This window comes from Tachypleus tridentatus, chromosome 3 (assembly GCF_004210375.1).
Source record: "Tachypleus tridentatus isolate NWPU-2018 chromosome 3, ASM421037v1, whole genome shotgun sequence".
NCBI classification, from domain to species: Eukaryota; Metazoa; Arthropoda; class Merostomata; order Xiphosura; family Limulidae; genus Tachypleus; species Tachypleus tridentatus.
This window is the reverse complement of record NC_134827.1, coordinates 21,766,644-21,776,068: the sequence shown is the minus strand read 5'-3', so window position 1 is coordinate 21,776,068 and position 9,425 is coordinate 21,766,644.

The following is a 9,425-nucleotide window of genomic DNA, read 5'->3' as shown; positions in this document are numbered from 1 at the left end:
GACTGGGGACAGGAAAGACGGAAAAAATATCCAGATAGACAGTTTTGGAAGTAATTACATATCATTATTCTACGAATATTGCTTATATTAAATTAAAATTACTTCTCCATAACTATTATCTCATTGAAGTTTCAGGTTACAAGTCAGCAACTGAAAGCTTTTAAAAGTGAGTTACAGAAAATTCTCCGCTAGTACAGCGGTAAGTCACAATTTACGACATTAAAATCAGGAAGTTCGATTCCCTCGGTGGAATCAGCAGATAGCCGATGTGGTTTGCTGTGAAAACAAACACACGAAAGCGTTACAGAAAACTTAAGCTCACACCATAGATTATTTGTTTGTTTTGAATTTTCGCAAAGCTACTCAAGGGCTATCTTCGCTAGCCGTCCCTAATTTAGCAGTGTAAAACTAGAGGAAGGGCTAGTAATCACCACCCACCGCCAACTCTTGTGCTACTCTTTTACCAATAGTGGGATTGACGGTAACATTATAACCCCACACACGTCTGATAGGGCGAGCGTGCTTGGTGTGACACTGATTCGACCTGCGACCCTCGGATTACGAGTCGAACGCCTTAACTAACCTGGCCATGCCGGACCCTCACCCAGATACCCACAAAACGTTCAAACAGTAACATACAGAGATATACAAAAATAAAAAAAGTATAATTCACAAGGCTTTATTAAACTAAACAATGATGAAATTTTTAGAATTGTATTAGTATTCTTTGAAAATAGAATCCTGCAAAATATCTTATAGTTTATATTCAAATTTATTGATGAATCAGGTCATACCATAAATTTGTAAAGCTGAAATGTCTGGAAGTTTGAGGTGAATATTATTTGAAATATCTCAAACTTATGTCTCTTCAGATGTATTTCAATTTTATTTTCATAATTTTACGTCTTGACAGTTTCTATTGTTGTAAATGCGTCATTCGCGGATGTTAAATTCTGTAAAAATGACTTTGAAACCTCATACAGTGTTAACTTGCACTAAGCGGCAACGAAATAATAATAAAGTTTGATGAAAGAAGAGTTATTCTTAAACAAATTATTAAGTCAGGGATATTAAAGTTTTTATTTAATCTTACGGTCAGTTATTTGTTGTGAATTTTATGCAAAGTTACACCACGGATATCTATGACGGCTGTCTCTACTTTAACAGTGGTAAGAAAGTTAGTCATGTACACGCAACGCCTGTAATGTTGCAACACCCACATGGCTGAAAGGGCAAAGTATGTTTGTTGAGTCGAGTTACCTAACCACCTGGCAATACCAGGACTGTTTTTTAAGTAGGTGTTTTCTTGTAGCTATCTGCTCTGTCTAATGAGAGAAGACTCAAACCCCTAATCTTATTGTTGTGAATTCGGAGATTTACCACCGTCTGTCCAGAAAACTGACCACATTCCTCTCCCACGAATCTTATAATAAATATGATTAGGAGAAATCTGATGAAGTATATACTGTCTTACGTCAATTTTGTCACTATTATTAAATATATTGGTTTTATTGTTTCTTTAGCGCTTTACCTTTAAAACTGTAACATTAATTGTAACATTTGAAATGGAATTTTGAGCACACCTTTTCTCGAGTGAGCTTGTACAGATGGCAAGTCAGACATTCAAAGAAAGATATTTTATGGATTAGCATTTGGTACACGAAAAACAAATAAGTGTTAAAAGTATTATTTTACTCTCCTACAATTTAATAATCGTAATAAAGTAATTCAGATTAATGTAATAATAAATATCTGCCTTCTGTCATTATTAGGTTTCAGAATAGTACAGAATGAGGAATAAATTAATTACTTTCTATTTACGTTAAGTAGTAAGTTTTCAGAAACATGGACTTATAACTTTTACACATCGAAGTCTGTAGTGTTAACTCTCATCGTTTTCTTAAACCAAATATGTTCAATTCACGCTCTGAAAGAGTAGAAGTAACTCGCAGTTATTTTATTGCATCTACGCATGTAGGCCCGGCATAGCAAAGCGTGTTAAGGCGTTCGACTCGTAATCCAAGTGTCGCGAGTTCGAATACAGGTCGCACACAAACGTGTTCGCCCTTTCAGCCGTAGGGTGTTGTTAATGTGACGGTCAATCCAACTGTTCGTTGGTAAGGAAGAGTAGCAAAAAAGTTGGCGGTGGGTGGCAATGACTAGCTGCCATCCCTCTAGTCTTACACTTCTAAATTAGTGACGGCTAGCGCAGATAGCTCTTGAGTAGTTTTGCGCGAAATTCAAAACAAACAAACAAACAAATTTAAGGTGTAGCTTTGATAAAGTTTTCAAAGGCTCGTCACGTGAATAGCCTCAGTTTAAAAGACGAAACGTTGTTTTCCGCTTCGCCTCCGGAAAACCTGTGAAAAAAAAATAAATTAACCGATTGTGACTAAATTCAATCGAGATAATGACCCACATACTGGGTAGTCTAGTCAGAATAGTGTAACATTTCAGAATTTTGCAAATCCAGTTATCTAGTTACATTATATAACAATCTTTACACATGATTTGTGTGTGTGTGTGTGTTTTCTCATAGCAAAGCCACAAACGGCTATCTGCTCAGCCCACCGAGTGGAATCGGACCCCTTATTTTAGCGTTGTAAATCCGGAGACATACCGCTGTACTAGCGGAGGGCTACACATGATGAGCAGCACAGCACAGTTAGTCCCGTTGTGTAGCTTTAAGCTTGAAAATAAATAATTAAAATATGTCACTTGCAAATCAGGTGTATTTTTCAGTTTTGGTGGCACATCAGTGTGAAAATACTAAAATCCAGTTTCAATACCTGTGATGGGAAGAGCACAGATAGCCTAGTGCATAGCTTTGTGCTTAACTTCAAACAATTACATTTTTCATGAAACTAAAATGGTTTTAATGTATTTATACATATTATAAATATTGATTATTTATCAATGACATTAAATAGATTCACTTTGTTTCAGTAAGAGTATGAAAACGTTACTATATATTAAACCTTGCATTCACAATGCAATGTAATTACTATACTTGCAATGAAATTATGCTATTTCGGATGATCTAATGAGGTCTAATCTTCCTTAAATATTTGGAATCTTTTATTTCTGGAGTTCCTAAGTTTAAACTAGACTCATCTTCATAAAGTTTGACAAACAGAAATTTAAAATCCATAATAGCAGGTAAAGCGGATGTTCTTATTTTATTGCACCTTTTAAGCATGGGTTTAGACTGATCATTTTGTAAACGACTTGTTGTAAAGGGCCACGAACCATGAGTTTGGTACACAGCACATTTCTTTCTCACGCAGAAATTAGCTGTAGATATAAGTCTGGCTGATTTATACAACGGTCCATTGCAAAAGACAGTTTTTTCGATATTTCAGGAAATACTAATATAAATTTAAAACCAGATCTCTAAAAAAAAAAAAAGTTGAGTCTTATACATGTGATGTTGGAGCCTCTCCTATGTCGTTATCATTCATGTCGCCACCTCTAGCCTGGCTTTATTTGATGATTGTGCACTTTGACAAAAGTCCTGGAACGTAGTGTTCGTTTTAAAAGGATTCCTCGAAAGGATTACATATCCAAAGCACACAGATTGTAATGTCAAGCTGCATATGATAGTTAATAGGGTAGGTCACATAACCTGCTTGTGTAAAGCGTAACGTGTTTCTTTTCACAACGTTTCTACACGAAGAAGCTTTGTTTTCGGGATTGTTGTCTGTTACAAGATGCTCCACCTTTCTTACAACAGCAAAGGTACGGCTCGTTACAGATCTTTCTGAAGATGTCCTTCGAGCCCCATGTTTATTCATATTCTTTAGTTCATTAATAACATGTAGAGAAAGGATAGTTTCCCTTCAAACTTGCTTTTCTTTTCACTATAGTTAGTTATTTTACATTTCATTACAAAAAACAACACCAGCCACAAGCTTTTCGTTGAGACTTCAAAATGACACCAGTGGCACAGTGGTATGTCTGCAAACTTACAACGCTTGAATTCGAGTTTCGATACCCATTGTGGGCAAAGAATAGTTAGCCCTCATGCATATTTGTGCGAAATTAAAATCAAACAAACCAAAACCATATTACTTTTGTAGAAATATCATATGAACAGAACTAATATTTCATTTAAATATTGAATTTGTATCACTATTCACGTAAGAAGTTATCATTCGACAAAGGACTTAAGTTAAAGAAAAACTTTCCCACATTGTTTGGAACATTACACCTATTTATGAAATATATGGATGTGTTGAATATTGCGTATAGAATTCTGTGATTTATGAAAAAGTAGGAAAAAAGCCATAAAATTAACGAAACTATTGAAATAGAGTAATTTATAATAGTGTAAAATAATGAGTTCAATTTGTTCCTTGTGGTTAAAGTAATCTAAGGATATCACAGTTCTAGGAGAGTTGAAGTGCTCACATTTCTATGTCAATTAAATTTAGATGAACAGTATAGAATCTTATTTTGCATCAAATGTTAACTACCTTAGGGTCCCTCAACTTGAAAAAAAAGTATTGTTGATGTCATGTCGTCTCGAGACGAGTCAGAGTCTTTGATTCAGAGCTATGATGTGACCAAGTAAGGATATGCCATAGACTTTCCAAACATCGTAAGTTCTTATCGTGATAAAGATTTACGTTTATGGTGTGTATGTAGATTTTATTAAACAAAACTAAACTATTTTTGTACAAGCATTCGAAGAATATGAGACACTAACGCTATAACGTAACTTATTTATTCTTCGTTACTGCTCAGTAAACAAAATAACTAAAGTAACGTAATTTCCAAGTTGCAGAATTGTTAATATCATAAAGAGAAGAAGCAAAGATCCTTTCTATTACGTCGGCCGAGCAGAATACACGTATCATACCACAACTGCATAGCGTTGTATAAAACATACTTTGAAACAAACGATATGTGTACCTTGCCCGTCAGAGTTAAGTGTACATAAGTGTAATTATGGTTTAAATTCATGTTTCATTAATTTCTGAAGTCAGTTTCAATTTAATTTAAAATTTTTTAATACACTTGTATGATACGTGAAGGGAATGATGATCCAGTGGTTGAATGTTTCATGCAACTTCCTGATATATTAAGTTCTATGAAGAAGTGTTAGAACAAAACTAAAAATTAGATTTCAGGTTCCTTTCAAAGACAAATTGAAGGTAAATCACAGAATGTTATTAATTTTTATATTTAGAACAACAGATAATAAGTGGAAGTGCTTGAGTTTAAGAAACAGTTAATATTTTGTGGGTCCCCTTTTTGCTTTCCTAACTGCAGACATTGAACTAAATGTTACTGTTACATTCCCATAAACTTAATTTGGAAGTAATTTTTGATTTGTCAAGTTTTGATATATGAAATTCAAATCTGCTCTGTGGGGGCCATTGCATCATTTAAATGACTCCAGTAGCTTCTTTCTTTGCTAAGAAATTTCTGAATAGCTACATGGGAGTTATCTACACTCGCCGTTCCTAACTTAGAGGTATATTTGTAAAAGAACACCAACTAGTCTTCACCACTCACCGCCAACTCTTGGGCTACTGTTTTACCAACGAATAGTAGGATTGACTGCACATTATAACGTCCCCACGGATGAAAAAAGGCAAGCATGTTTGTTGTGACGGGATTCGAAACCGCGATCTTGAGATAACAAGTCGAGCGCCCAAGCAGCCTGGTCATGCCGATTGTTTGTATGTTTTTGAATTTCACGCAATGCTATACGAGGGCTAGCTAAGCTAGCCGTCCCTAATTTAGCAGTGGAAGACTAGAGGTAAGGCAGCTAGTCATCACCAACCACCGCCAACTCTTGTGCTACTTTATACGAATGAATAGTGGGATTCACCGTCACATTATAGCTCCCCAACGGGTAAACGCGCGAGCATGTTCGGTGTGATGGGATTCGAATCCGCCACTCAGATTAAGAGTCGAGCACCTTAACCACCTGGCCATACCGAACCTAGAAAACACAGATAAAATATGAGAAAAAATTAAGCAAACATTACTCTGTACGGATATCCCTTAAAATATACGTTTGTGATGGCTGTTGTAAGTGAGGTATCTCAACAAATTGTCTGAGAGACGAAAGCATTTCTAAAGAAATATTTGTACATTTTATTCGTATCATATAATTCAATATTTTATACTCCTATAATTTGTATGAGTTTTAATTTGTACGCGAGGGGTATGTGTAAACTAAAAACAAGTTCATTTGTCGCTTTTCACTTTTGGTTCATAAATTTTTCTGGATTTTCTTTTACTCTTTTGTTTGGTTTGTTCTATATATGAATATATATACATAAGCAAGTTTATATAAAATTTGTGATTATATTAAAATTATAATTTGTAACAAGTATATCCCACACTTGTATTTATAAGGCAGGGTTCTATGCAATTCTTTTTGGAGACATGATATTCAATACAAATATCTTGCTCTTCACTTTTGTAAACCGATGTCTAGGTAAACCTTAGATTTATTAGTTAATTTATCAGTATCAAAATAACCCTGATCACGTAATTCTATTTTATCAGTTTGTTCATTGTATCAATATTCAATGATTTATGAAAACCTTTAAGTTTTAATTTACCAGAAAAGTAAGAAGTACCATTTGCACTACTATATAATAGTGTGTTGTCTGTAAATCAGTAAGTACACTCTAAAATGACACCAACTAAACGACACTTAAATTTGCAGTGTGCAACTGTCGTGAGGACAATAAATATGCACATGCCACAAATCACGAGAATAATTATCACAATATGTAAGTTACCATACAGCGTGTCATATGAACTTCAAAAGCAAGAAATAAAAAATAATTTTATTCCGATGACCCTGCGAAAGTACATCTAATTTTAAAATATGCCTCAAACTTTTGTTGAAGGCTTTATGGTATTAAAACAAAGAAAAAGCAAATAATAAATCAACAAACAAATGTTCTAGAATAACTAATGATGACATGTAATATATTTCACAAGGTTCTCAGCTATATTAAGAGACTGTTAAGTTAGTAATATCGACACTATGCAAACAAAAGTATCTGGATTCGCAAAGTTAACTGATACGTGTTGTTTTTAATATATCTAGAAAATATTCGTAGATATAATAATTTTCACTTTTCTAATAACTAACATTCGCTGGTCTTTAAATAAGACATCCACAGTCGTATTTTGTTTGATCGAAAATATAACTTACTCGAACGAAATGAGACAAAACAGATGAGGTAGTTAACGTATTTTTATGAACTAATCATATTTATTGCTACAAAACTTTTAACTTGAACTCTGTGTCCAATTATTTAATATCACAATTAATTTGTAGAAACTCTTTAGAAAGCTACGTGAGATAGCAACGCAGTCCGTGAGTTAAAAAATTAACAATATTAAGGGAATAAAATTCATATATAAACTGCATGTATGAGATACCTACTTAATGTTAAAACATCAAACCTTATGTTAGACAAAGAAGAAAACAACAAAAACGTTTGATCTCAGTAAATAAATTTCTCGCAACGTAGAAGTTCTACTTAGAAATTTCTTTTTCTTTCAAAAGATGATAAACCTCATGTTTGATATTGCGTGACTGAAATATAAAGACGCAATTAACTTATTAACATTTATTTTTACTTTATATGTGATGTATAATCTCGACTTCTATTCAATAGAGTTGCAATTTGTTGTTTTTTTTGCGAAATACTTTTAAGAAAAGCATTTTCAGTGAAGTTCTAAAAAGTTGTTTCTAAAAGCATTTACTAACTATCGCCCAGCAATTTTCAACAAAATATCTGTGGTATAAATATCTCTTGACGGTTGGTATGGGTATTAACTTTTATACTAATAAAGCAGATAACAACGTTTCAACCTTCATAGGTCATCTTCAGGTTAACTGTCTTTGGTAATGCATAAAGGTAATTGAGAATACAGTTTATTCAGATATAAATAACGTTATGGATCAAATATGTCAATTACGTTTGAAATTAATAAATCCATTCGTTATCATAGTGTATTTGTAAAACACTTTGATTTCTTTCTTCACATGTTAAAAGCTCTGTGGCAAATGAAGAATCTTGACTATTGTTTTCAGTTATTTTTTGGAGAATGTGCTGTCATTACTTGTAACAATTGCTCGAGTGCTTAGTTTTATTGTATTTTAATTGGCAAGTAAAGTAGTATTGGAAAATGATATTTTCTCTAAAATTGTTCCTTAAAAATAATTTCTACATACACGCATAAAACATTTACAATTGCGTAGTTTTCATTGTGTTTTAATTTGCCAATAAAGTTTTTTAGTTAGTCCAATATAACAATCTTCTATCACTATTTCTAAATATTTCAATTGAGTTTTACTACATTTTAAACGTTTTAGAACGGAACTAACTTAAAACAGAATTTTAAATACTTTGTTAAACCTCTCTTGCTTGCTTGTGAATAGAAAAAAAACAACAAACAAACAACAAAAAATACATCATTGAAGTGTTTTGAGATGAATAAATGTTTGATAAAAGAACATTGTCTGTATTATCTAATTTCGGAAAGTATATAACCCTAATGTATGTTGAAATATATCTGAAATTCATCAGTTTTTTTTTAAAATCATAGTCATTTGTTTAAAAGAGTCCTTTCACCTAAATGTGATATTTTACTATTGTGACAATAGTGTTGGCCATTTATTTCTAAACGGTAAAATAAAATTACATGATTTATTTCAGAAGAATTATTGCACTATAAAACGTATGAATTATTAGAAAATCTTGCAGGCATAGTTGTGAGTTCAGTTTGGTTATGATGTTTTATGACTAACACTTTGATATTTATGTTTGTAAATAATATACTTATTAATATAGAAACAATAAGTTTTGAAACATTTTATAATTTTGTTAATTAGGTCAAGTTTGTAGATGCCTGAATATATCTTAAACATGAGATATTATTGAACGACATAATCCTTAATTGAACTAAAATATTTTATTTTTTGCAAAAGTGTAATTTATTGAATAAATTATTTAAATTTGTTTATTTCAGTATTTTTTCATCTATTTAGTTCTTACATCATAGCACCATTATTGCTGCCTGATATCACTAAAATGAAGCACTCTTGATGTTGGTACTAAATATCCATATATTAACGACCGTAGTCAGGTAGTTATTCACATGAACCACTTCTACCTTCTTTATTGCTTTAAATGATCTCCAATTTTCACTTTAAATGACATTAAAATAAGTGCAAATGGTTTCAAATGTTTTTCTATTTAAACTAACGTAAGATAATGAACTACACGGTCACTCCCATGATTGCAGCGACAAATGCTGACAAAGTTTCAACATTTCTTTAAAATCAAAATCCCTTTATTTAACGAAACATGAAGACATGTATAATACTTAATGATCAAATTAGTTATATTTAATCGCGTAGATCAGTTTATATTTAAACTTAG